The sequence below is a fragment of the Zonotrichia albicollis genome, chromosome 4 (genome assembly GCF_047830755.1).
Source record: "Zonotrichia albicollis isolate bZonAlb1 chromosome 4, bZonAlb1.hap1, whole genome shotgun sequence".
NCBI lineage: Eukaryota > Metazoa > Chordata > Aves > Passeriformes > Passerellidae > Zonotrichia > Zonotrichia albicollis.
The window spans coordinates 68,107,595-68,119,881 of NC_133822.1; the positions used below are offsets into that span (position 1 = coordinate 68,107,595).

General features: G+C 39.9%; 1 long non-coding RNA gene across 2 annotated transcripts in view; it reads right to left on the bottom strand.

Moving 5' to 3' along the window:
* The window catches only part of LOC141728937 (uncharacterized), a 33,553-nt gene extending 22,808 nt beyond the window's left edge, over positions 1 to 10,745 (bottom strand). Inside the window, exons 1-3 of one of the 2 annotated variants that reach the window (XR_012580192.1) lie at positions 10,620 to 10,745; positions 5,085 to 5,138; positions 2,451 to 2,516 (exon numbers count right to left, since the gene is read on the bottom strand). This is a non-coding gene — a long non-coding RNA (uncharacterized LOC141728937). The remainder of the gene's footprint in view (positions 1 to 2,450; positions 2,517 to 5,084; positions 5,139 to 10,619) is intronic. The other variant, XR_012580194.1, reaches the window with a different exon arrangement.
* Between the last annotated feature and the right edge of the window lie 1,542 nt (positions 10,746 to 12,287).

Here is a 12,287-nt window from a genome sequence, read left to right on the forward strand (position 1 = left end):
TGGGAGAATGGGAGCAGAGTTCCTTCTGGCTGGACACACACCAAGCAGCACCAACTGGCCTCAGGACTGGAGACCTGTCCCTGCCTGTTTTATTTACTGTTATAGACATAGCCTGTGAAACTCTCTGATAAAGAGACATGGCTTCTAGCTACAGACAATATAAAATTAGATTAATGGTAAGAGTCAAGCGCATACTGTTGTTGGTCAATTTGACCTGCAATTAGATCCACACTGACAGTTTCTTGGCTGAAGTTTTCAGGACAGAAAGAAGAGTCTGCAAATACAGACACAGCCTTTGCTGGGTTGGATTCTGCCAATGACCTGGAACCCAGCAGCACGACCTCCCTCTCTCTTGCAATGTTTGTGCTGCTGTGAGGAACTCTCGCCTCAGACCAGGGTGCTGCACACTGCTGTGAGCCAGACAAGCCAGACCAACAAGAGGTCCTGCAGAGCTACCATCCAAACACGTTGGGCCAGCAAACACACAAACTGGGAAACCACTTCTGCAGCAAACGCCCAAGGAACAGGCCATGGGAATAACTTCTGGTGAAAGTTACAGTTGTGTAACAAAGCACTCCCCAAAGAGACCAAGAGGAAAACTGGTTTAAAAAATTCCTGATGGAAGATTGTGTCCTACTTAAATCAAAGCACTTTTGCAGGAATGTTTCTATCTGTAGGTTTTACAAAAATAGTCTACTCATTCCTTTTCGATATAGCTGAAACATTTCATTTTGAGAAATTCAGAGCATTTTCTTTCACTGCTAGTGATAATGTGTTTTATTGCAGAGTATCTCAGAACTGACAGGCTGGGAGTTGCCTGAAGACAGCAACTGACTGTCCATTCCTCTGCTTTTTAGGTACAATCAACTTAAATAGAGCATTCCTGGCAGAGCTTTGTCTAATCTAGCCTCACAAGATTTTCTTTTTGGTGAGTTTCATCCTTTTGTGAGGATGAAAATAAATTTGTGAGTTTACCAGTCAAGAAGCTATTCCTAATATCTAATAAAAATTTACCTCAAAATTTTGAAACTATTCTAGAGAAAATGTCATCAAAGCCTGTGGTCTTACTGAAACAAGACATTTATTAAAAAGGCCATTTTTCTATTCCCTCAACAAATTTTCAGGATGGTTTTCACAAGCTGGATCACAGTCAGATGTCAGTTTGACCTTAAGGGATAAGCAGTATTTACTGCAGAATAGTCACCCTCATTTTCAGCTGTGTTTCTCTTCATGATTAAATGTACAGGACTACCTCAGTGCACATCTGCAAATGTAAGGAGAGACAAGAGGGTGCTGCTTCACCTTTTCTTCAGCTGAAGAAAGTCTTGGGTAAGCTCTTAAGCATGACCCAGGCTGAGCATGGAAGCAAGGTCAGGAGGGACCACGAGAAAAGAAATGTTACAGAAAATTATTGAAGTATTCTTAATTCATTAAGATCTTATTGCCATAGCCAAAGTAGGGGCAGTGAGAACAGCAGGGAACTCTCTTCAAATAGACCTGAATCTTGGCATGGGGAGATTTGCTATTTATGTGCTTGCAATATAGGACAAAGATGCCTTTTCCTTTTTGAGTGTCTGCTGGGAGTGCAGCGTTTCCCAAATTAATGAAAACCAAGAGTTAAGTTAAATGACATAATAAAATCCAGACATTGATTTTTATGTTAGGAGTTGTCTTTATGCAAAGCATAATGTATTATCTTAAATGTCACTCATTCAGTAATACTATTATAATTCTATTCCTTGGTGATGGCCAAGAAAAAGTTGTTCAGGGCATTCATCAACACTGTCTCTATGTCATTTTTCGGTCTACTATGAAACCTGACTGAAAGAAATCTCAGATATTAGTTGAGAGGAAAACTGGGATATAGTTGCTCCCAAAGCTGGATCAGCTGTGTGTGCTCCATTCCTGTGCTCTTCTGTGTGCTCAGGCACAAGTCACCTCTAAAAATCAAGAAAAGGCAAACAGGGAGCTGTGAGGCCAGAATGCCAGGAGAAAAGGGGTTTCTAACTGGCATCTCTCAACAATGCTGACAGAGCACCAGGCCCACAACCAGCAGTTCCCAGAGGTGTGCAAAGAGTTTGGAAAATGTGCTTGCAATGATGTGGAGGGCACTGAGCTCATGTCCCTTTCCCAGCTCCACACCAGCTCAACCTAGGCATGGAGGAAGCAGACTCTGAGGGAAGAGTGCCATCTACTGAACCCCAGCCTTTCTCTGGGCTGCCCACCCAAATGCAGCTCACTCAGCCTTGAAGCGTTCCCATCTGCAGCCCCCCCCAGCCCGCCAGAAACAGCCTCTCCCCTCTCTGCCCTTCTTTAAATGCAATGTGAGCAGTAGAAGCACGCAGAAATACCACCAAGGTACAGAAACAGAAATCAAATTTCTCTTGCATTTCCTGTTTCACAAATTAATTGCTTATTTATATAGCAAGAAAAATAACAGCTGAGAATACCTGTAATGGTTGGATTGTTCTGGGAGTGATTAACTCTGGTGTAAATGTCCACAGCTCTCAGCAGCACTGCAAAGGAATCATTCTTCATAAAGAAGAAGAAATTGATCTCTTCTAAGACTAGAAAGCTCTACATCTACTGATCAACATTCCTATTCATCAGAGCAGTAACCTGCTGCTACATTATCTGGGCCACGAGGGTGCAATGGTATTTTTCCATCCCATTATAATAAATTAGCTGTTCTGCTATTAACGTTCTTCATATTTAAGAGAGATAGTCACCAGCTCCGAAAGAATCAGAGCCAGTCCTTTACAGAAACTGTTCCAGGGCTCAATTAATTGTTGCAGTGACCAAGTGTTTAAATGAAACTTCGTCTTCCAGATATGTCCCATCAACACAGAGTGAAATCAATAAGGCTCATTTCAAGCAATTTACCCACCGTCTCTATATTCCAGGCAGCACTTGCATTCATCTGGATAGTATTAGTTTATCATATGTCTCTGATGTATTTTCCTGTCAAACCTTCCTGTTCTATGCTCATACAGATGAATGAACAGTGTCAAAATAATTTCATTCTGTTTTATCTTTGCAAGAATTTCAGAGCTGTAGATGGGAGAGAGGGGTAATTATCTGGGTCTGTGAGGGCCATGGAACAAGGACAGCATCCTTTCTGATTGTCACAGACATACTTTAGTTGATACTCAGCCTTCAGTCAGATCACTGAATAAGAGAAAATTATAATTTACTGTATCACCCCAACAGCCTTTATGGTCCTTTGCTCAGCCAAGGCAATTTTGCCACTAGAATGATAGAGAAAAAAAGCATCACTACCCCATATAACAGTGAGGAATTTGGGAAAAACAGTTGCAACTTCCCTAGATATCATTTTGCTATTGTTTTTTAGTTCAGCTCATTCCTTTATTCAGCAATTACAGAATATGCAGGAGATGAGGTAGCTGAAATTTTCTTTATCAACAGTTTTAATCTGAAGCAAAGGGGCATCAGGAAATGAAAAACTGAAGTTTCTTAGCAGTCTGCTTGACTCACAGAGATCAGACTGAAGGAGATGTCTGTTCCCAAGTGACTATTTAAGAATTAACCTTTAAAGAGGGTATTTGCTAGATTGAAAAGAAATGAGAATTCATTACTTCTAAGGATGTGGCCCAGAATTGTTCCTACTCTCTTGGCGAGGCATTGCTCCCTTAAAGAGCCTTCCTTTCAGATGATTAGCTATCATTCAGTACTATCAATACACTCAGACACACATTTCTTAACAAGAGCTGTCTCCTGCCTCCAATCCAGGCATCACAGTCTGTCCTGCAGACTTAATACAATTGCAGCTGAGCAAAAAGCTCATTTGAATTTCAACAGCCTGTGGCCACAATAAGGAACAAGCAATTTCAGGTTTCCAGGAATTTCTGGACAAGAAGCATAATACAGCTGCATAATTACAGCACACCTATATGTGAAATATGCAACTAAGCCAGTATTTTAAATAATGTTTGCAACTTAAACCGATGCATCCACTTCATATACAACTTGATTACACAGGCTTGTATCAATAAGATGGAGTGGAACAGAAAAGAAGAGAGCTGCTCCTGGCTGTAATATTGTTTCACTGCCACAGAGACACTGCCAAGAGGGTCTCCCTCCATTGCATTAATGTATGCATCCAATTACAGAGAGGCTTTTTGTTTGCTTGTTCCAGCTGTAGAATGCAATGCTATACTTGTGCTCACACTGTCATGTTCATGCCTACTGCAGAGGATAAAGTGGTTTTGGAAAGAGATCTCAAATCCAGCTAGAAGAAAATACTGCCCTCATATCTCAAGTAAGCATCTACATTGGGCAGTTAAAGTTAGAGTAATCTAATTTTTTTTTCTGTTAAATTTCAAATGAGAATCTCTACAATCTTATTTTGAACTGTTTTTCATGTTTTCTATTTTCTCTACTAGGAAAATAGATTTTTATTTCTTGAACTCCTTTGCAAACACCAGTGTGCAAAGGTTTAACATTGATTTTGATCAGAATTCATTCAGTAGTAGACCCTGGTCTTGCAAAGAGATCAGTGCAAAAACTTTCTTGTTCTTGTAGTAAAGACAAAAACCTCTTTCAGAGGTTTTTTCAGCTAAATCTTCTGCTCCTTTATTTTAGAGAACTGGCTCTTTTGCACTGGAAAACAAAAGTGAATAAATGCATTTCCAAGATGTTGGCTTCCCTGCAATTTTTCATGGAAGGGAGCAGCATCCCAAGTTTGTTTGATTTTCCTTGGCCTGTAATGAGATGTTTTCTAGACAAAATGTTTCACTTCACAAAAGGTATGCTTAGTTGAGAGATTTAGTGTTAAGAACCCTTTCTGTTCCTATGTTGGAGATGGGAGGTGCAGAAATTCCCAAAAATCCAACAATTAAGGGCAAGAGAGGCAAGGAAACCTTTTCACTTTCTTATCTAGAACTTGATCCAATGGCAAAAAGCTAAAAGTGAATTGAAAGGAAACAAAGAGAGAAAGTTCATGCTGTGGAATGCTGGAAGTCCTTTTCTCCATTCAGCTCCCAGAAGAAAAAGAAGCTCAGCAGCTTATACTTTTCTTGATTTTCCTGCAGTTCATGTGTGGCACATTTTAAAAAAGAACATACCTTTTGCATACTGGTTGTATCAGCCCCGAACCTTTCCTGAGAATGAGATTCACTCTGTAAAAACAATCACAAAACACCCACTGTTCAGTATCTCCTAGACACAGTGGGGTGGACTGAGAAGAGCATGTCAGCTTTATTTTTAAATGTGTCCAATTTTATTTTCTTATATATATTTTCTTTGATATTTTTATAGGATTCTTTTGACTTTTCTTGGTTAATGCCCTAATTTTAATTTCTTTTATGCTCATTAGGCTACATGAGAAGTGATATAGTCACATCATGATGTCAAGCATTTGTAAGTAAATATTTATGGACTTCAAAAAAGTGAATTATGTAAGTGAAGTTCAATAAATTGTGAAAATGTATCATATTCTCCACACTGTGTCATGTACACCTTCTTCAAAAAAATTCTTTTCAAATGATGTTATGAGCTGGACAGAGCACAACACTTCCACTGGAACCATCATGGTTTAATTACATGGCAGCATATGTACTCCAAATATTTCTAAAATGGGTAGAATTTGCAATGTGCATGCAAATCAAAATAGCTGCATGACCTGTGCAATAGCCCGTTTTCAGAGCTGTATAGCAATCCCATTTAGAAAACATCCAAATATTCTAAAGGGGGAAAAAACCAAAAACCAAAACCAAGACAACAAAACAAAAACCCCAAACTAACAAAAAAAAAAAAAACAAACAAACAAACAAAAAAAAAAAAACCACCAAACAAACAAACTAAAAAAACCCAATAATCTTTACACATTATGCTGAAAGACCAGGACACAGCACAATCAGGGCCAAACATCACCAGCCCACACTTCTCATTTCCTCATTACTCTGAAGGGACTGCCTGCAGTCTGCATTGCATCATGTCCCATAAGATCATCTGCTATTTTACAAGTCAAGAGGAATTTCAGCCATCAGGAACATGGATTTTAAAAATAGAGGACATTTTAGAAAGAAGCATGTACTGATTTTAACAGCAATGTTGAGATGTAATGATTTTGGGAAATATTCTGAGCAGAGCATATTTTTTAAATTAGAAAAAAACAGTAAAGACTACAAAAGGTGAGGATTTTCCTATAAATATATCCATACTTCTCATACCCTCCAAAAGATTGAACACCCAGCATTTTTTAAACCAAGGCATGTGCCTGACTTCATCCTTAAAGTGTGTCTGTGTTTAGAAGGGATCTGAACACTCAGTTTTACCAACTTCAGCAAAGAAGCTGAGAATAGGCAAACTAAACTATTAGTCTGGAAAATACAGGCCATTACACATCTTCTCTAAAAATTTAATTACATAAAAAAAGATCTTAGCTAATCAAACTCAAACAGGAAGCGTGTGCAGGGTGACTCATGCCTTCCTCTGCATTGTGCTGGCAGAAAATGGAGCTGGTGGGGGCAATGCCTTGCCTGTGTCAGTGCACTGCACTCATCTGGCAGCTGTGGTGGACTCCAGCCACCCCAGATTCTGGCAGGGGAGCAGGCAGGGTGTGCCAGGACAGCGCTTTGTACAAGCCAGAGGAAGCACTGCAGCAAGAGGAGGTTGTGATTTTCCACAGGGCACAGATCCTGTAACCACCTCTCTAATCTTGGTACCCTTCTAGTTTGTTTTTCCTGGCACAAGTCAAATGCCTCATATAGCCATGCTCATTTTGACACGGGTTCTAAAAGGCATACATTAGACTTGTATCTGTAATAGACCACAAAAGGACCTTCATAATCAGATTATGTTTGCTGTGATAATCATGGTCCTCAATTATACAACTGTATATAAAATACCTAATGTTTCAAGAAGTAACATTTTTCAACATTAAATTAAACTTGCTAAAAATACATTATACTTCCTGCAACTTCTCTCTATATGTCAGAAGAGTAATGCTGTATTTATAGCAAAGATGATACTCCCATTAAATCTTTCAATCAGCTAGGGACTGAGATAATTGGCAAAATTCTCTTCACTGCTATTTAGTCAGCTGGCTTTAAACAACAGTTAAACTTTACAACAGTGTTTCTCACCCACTCTAGTTTTATTTGATGTTATTATATCTGTCAATCTTGAACAGGAAGATGCAGAGAGAATTGAAAAAGTTTTTTGTTTGCCTGATCATTCTGAACCTCATCAAGGTGGCAAGTATAAGGAATGGGGTAGGGTATCGAAGAAAGAAAATATTAGTTGTGACTGACAGAAAAATCTTCAGTTACTGTCACTGCACTATTTCCCATCTACCATTCCACCTAATAAAATACATCCCTGTGGCACAGGCACTCACAGTAAGGTCAGCTGTCTGTGGAGAAGAGTGCACCTGGAGATGCATGACAATGAAAGGACATTGCTTGGAGAAAAGCACTTTCAGTCCCAATCAGCTGTGCTTAGGACCAATGGCTGACAAAGGGGTGATGCAAATATTTTAAATTTGTGGTATGAGGTTTACCAGGATTTTTTGTCTCTCATGCCATATTTGCAGTGCAATCCATAGCAGTGTCAGCACCTGTTTATTGGTAAATACCTTGCAGAACAAAGGGTTTGGGTAGACTTTTACACCTGTAAATCATAAAAGGTAAAAAAACTGGTGCATAATTTTCCAGGGTTTATTTTTATGGGCTATGGGACCTCCTGAAATGCAGCTGCTTGATCAGACATTTTTAGTCTAAACATTCCTGGAAATTATGTGGGAAAGCACTCCACATTTTCACATAGCAGTGATTGTAGGAAAAAAATATTAACTTTTTCCCTCCAAAATGATATGCAGGATGGGAACTATCTTACCTGGTTTTAGCCATCTCAAATATAGGCATTTACTTTACTTAAGGTATAGATTCACCCTATAAACTACAGAAAGACTGAGGAACCTCCAGACAGAGATTCTCCATCCTAAAGTAATTGGCAAAGATGACTAGTGCAGAGTGAGCTGATTTTCCCTATTAGGAGCACAAGTAGGAGGTAGTAGGATTTATATGCTGTTTAAGTATTTTCATAAGGTACAAATCTTCACCACAAAAACTATTAAAAGAGGCCAGCTGGAAACATTCCCATTTAATATTTTAATATGGATTTCCCCAAGAGGAAATGTTTCACTGTCACTTAAGTAATTTGAAAACTGCTTGTTTGAAAAGAAACATGAGGAGGGAAAAAAGTGGATTTTGCCATGCATTCCAATAATACAATTGTTAAATAATGGGATAAAAAGCTTGACTGCACACACAGAGAGGAGCACAGAGGCACAAAGGTAGGAGGGGGAGTTCAAATTACCCCCTACTCCTTCTCATGCCAGCCCCATCTATGCAGGCCCATGTTTGCATCCATGAAGGAGCACAGGGGCTTAAGGCAGGAGGAGAAACCCCAAAATCCCATTCAGAGAAGCAGCCCCCACCCAGGACTGCCACAGGAGTGCCTCAGCAGCATGGACTGGGACATCCATCCCCATGAAGACGTGGGAGCTGCTCCAGCTCACCCAGCACAGAGTGGCCACTGCCTAGGGCAGGGGAGGCACTGTGGGATGCAGAGGAAGAGCATTCCAGGATTGCATAGGACTGATTATGGGATGTTTAGGGTGGGAACCAGAGGTGGAGGAAGAGAAGGATAAAGGTGATTTGGGAAGGAACACACACAGAAAGACAGAGGAGTAAGGGGATTAAAGGATGGGCTATGTATGAACAGGGGCTGGTCAGCACACTCATCTGGCTGTGCCCTGCACCCCAGTAGTGAAATGTGTCCTTTCCTCTTGCTAAACCTCTCTCTAGCTCTTTTCCTGGGTGAGAGGTGGGTGGGCATTGGTGTGTGTGTCTCTGGGAGGGAGGTGGGAGGAAGGGCAGCCTCTGCATGTGCTGTGTGGCCGAGCCCAGCTCCAGGAGGGAGGCCCAGTGGCTCTGCTGTGTGTGTGTGCCAGTGCAGGGGTGTAAGAGCATCTGTCCCAGCAGCTGGAATGAAGTTACAGCTTTGGGGGCTGATATGTCCAGTGCCAGAAACCGGGAGACTGGGACCCAGAGACAGCTGCTGGTGTAAAGGCCCAGCTGCTGGAGAGACCCCACTGTACATATGGGGACATCCATCTCCACCAGCACCCTGCTCAGACAGACAGGGAAGTAGGATGAGGGAACAGAATTAACATTTTCAATTTTATTCAAGGAGGATATTTCAACTGACTCAAACAAACTGTGGATTTTTGCTTTAAAGAATATCTTCACACTGTTTTAAATGGGTTTTTCCTCCTGTTTTGAAGCACAGTATTCCCTAGGATACTAAAGATATGCTGCTATTTATTGCCTTTAGAAAAACTTACTGGTACAGATTCTAAAAGTGTTCTCATCAAGAGCAGAAAATGTCTGAATACCTTTCTGGAACTACAAGTTTCAGAAGTAATTCAAACATCACACAGAGGAAATTTTATGGCCTCAGTAACACAGTCAGACAGGTTAAATGATCATGATGTTCCCTTCTGGCCTTAAAATTTATTAAGTACCTCCCATTTTTTCTGTTGATAGGCTCAGTAATACTTTTCAACTGCACATCTCTCCGCAGATATTATATGGTAGCTGCATATAATTACTTCTACCTTAGAACATGAAAACTGATTCAGAGGAGTTAAGTGACACAATCATCATGCAAGAGTGCACTAGAACCTACATTAGACCTTAGATTTATTGAGTGGCCATTCTATGTGCAGTCCATCAGCCTCCCAGTTTCTCCCTAGCTAGTTAATTCCAGTGTTCCTGTTTCCTTCCCTTCAGAAAAATAAGAGCAGTATCACCTTCTTTTTCCTATTGATCTATAAACTGCTGTCAGCGGTGATTTCAGCTCATGGAATTTCTTCAGCTATTTCTAAGCAAACTACCATGGGCAACATTAGCTGTGTAGCAGCAGTAACAGGGAGTTAATTGCAAAATAATTACCTCAGCATTTAAAAGAAAGGTTTTGCATCCTCTGCTGCCATACCTGGTACAGAGGCATGAGATCTGCAGCAGGTACCTGCACCAAAGCCAGCAGAGGCTCTCAGATGGCAATCAAGCTGTAAGCACACACATTATTACAGTGTACAGGTACCCCAAGCTGTGAAGATCCACTGCAGGTTTTCATATTTCATGTGCACCTGACATATATAATGGGAAATTTGTGGATTCTTCTGGAGATAGGATCATAACTTGCATATGCACCAATCTTATCTTTGACTGTTATTCTGGGTAAAACTATTTACATTTTAAATGATGCATACCCGTTCAACATAACAAAATAATTATGACAATACTCTTTGTAATAAATTGTAGTGAGCAAAAACTTAGATTTTGATTTTGAGATATAAAGTAAATTGGATATTAATACTTAATTAGGCTAATAAAAAATTGAAGAACAATTTTTACAGCACATTTAATAAATATATTTCATGTGTAAACTGTCTGGAGCAGCTTAAAAACACATTGAATGGAGCTGCCCTGAGGTGGCTCAGGTTTCTCCTCTCTAGCTAAATTCAAGGGCTGATTATAATAACCTCTTTTCCACATCAGCTCTGCCCCTTTCTCCATTTTACTCCATACCTGCAGAAGTTTTAGGGAGAGATGATAGGATGATGTACACAGAATAGGTAGCACCACACAGGTGAGAGTGAGAACCATGTGCAGCTCCTTCAGTGAGCTCTCCCAGCAGCAGCCTGCTAGCAGTGCCTGAGTAAAGATGCAGAAATAAAAGAACTGAGAAAATATCCTAAAGAAGTTACCTCCTTGACAGCAATACCATATTTGAAGGGCATCCATCCCCAGGAATGTCTTCATCACACACAGAGCCATGGACTGTGTGACACACAACAGCTGTAAAAATGCCTTTCCATCCTGCACATAGGAGATTGTACATCACTGTTTTGTGCTGGCATAAACCTGGGGTGCTCTGCAGCCTGCCTCAGTCCTACCAGGCATCTCTGTCCTGCTAAGAGCCAGACAGCAAACCTAATTACCAACCTTCCTAACCCCACCCAGGCCTTCAGTCTTGTTAGATCCTTCTCTATTTCCTATCAGTTGTGCATGCTCAGAAGCATCTTTTTAGCAAAAACAAGTGTGTTATCTAATTGGGAACTTGTATGCAGATGAACAGGCACTTGGCTTCTGTCTCAATCCTCCAGAGAAACAAAATGCTTAGAGATGGTCAGAGATGTGACTAACTTTACACTACTTTGCAATGACCACTGCTAGCCTAATAATTTATGCATAACATCATTTTCTAGATCCCTTCTCAGGTGTTTCTTTTCCAAGATCAAAAGTGCTAGGTTACTTTTCTCTTCTTACATGGAAATCATTCCCTACCTCTGTTTTGGTTTTTTTCTGAGGAGTTTTAGGGAATTCTTTTTTCTATGTGCTTCCTATTATATACCATCCTAACATTATTCTGAGATCTTTTTAGTATGTCTATACATTTTCCATGGACAGATAAAGGAACACATACTGATTTCAATATTCACAGCAAATCCTTTATACTTTGCTTTTAGCTTTGCTTTTTTACTTTGATTTCTCTTATGTATTTTCTTTCCCTTTTTCTGCTGTTGTTTTTCTTTTTAGTCCAGGATCATTAGCTTTCACTGGAGGGTACTAATCTGTGAAGTGAACCTGTTTTGCCATTCTCAGGTACAGAACTCATTCCAGAAGAGACAAGGAGCTGTTTTCTTTCACCCAGAAGAGACAAAGTACAAAATACAACTGTTTAACTTTAGTTTTGCTATGAAAAATACCTTCACACACATCTTCCTACATTAATTGGTCCTAGTTACTGGTTTTAAAAATTGAGGAAAGGAAAAGGATGACTTTTGCTATTATTTCCATTTTTAACTATATGATTGCTTAATTTATGGAGGTGTGGCACTCAGGTGTATGAGAGGAGAAGTAGAAAAATCCAGGTTAGAAGAGAAGGAAAGAGGATTCTAGGTTTTTAATATAGCATTTAAATATTTTTCTATATATTGCAAGTTTTTCCTTTTATTGAAGCAAGCTTTGGCTTAATAAATTAATGATTCTACAAAGGATGAACATGGAAGAATTTTGCGTTTAAACTTAATTTTCATACCTGTACCAATATATGAGTTGACAGCAAATTAGACCAATGAATTGCATTGAAGTGATTCAGTGGAAGCAGGGAGAGGAATGGCAAAAAAAGGATTTTGGGCAAGCCCTAAATGTTTGGGAAGACAGATAGCATACCTGACAGAACTAGAATGTGTA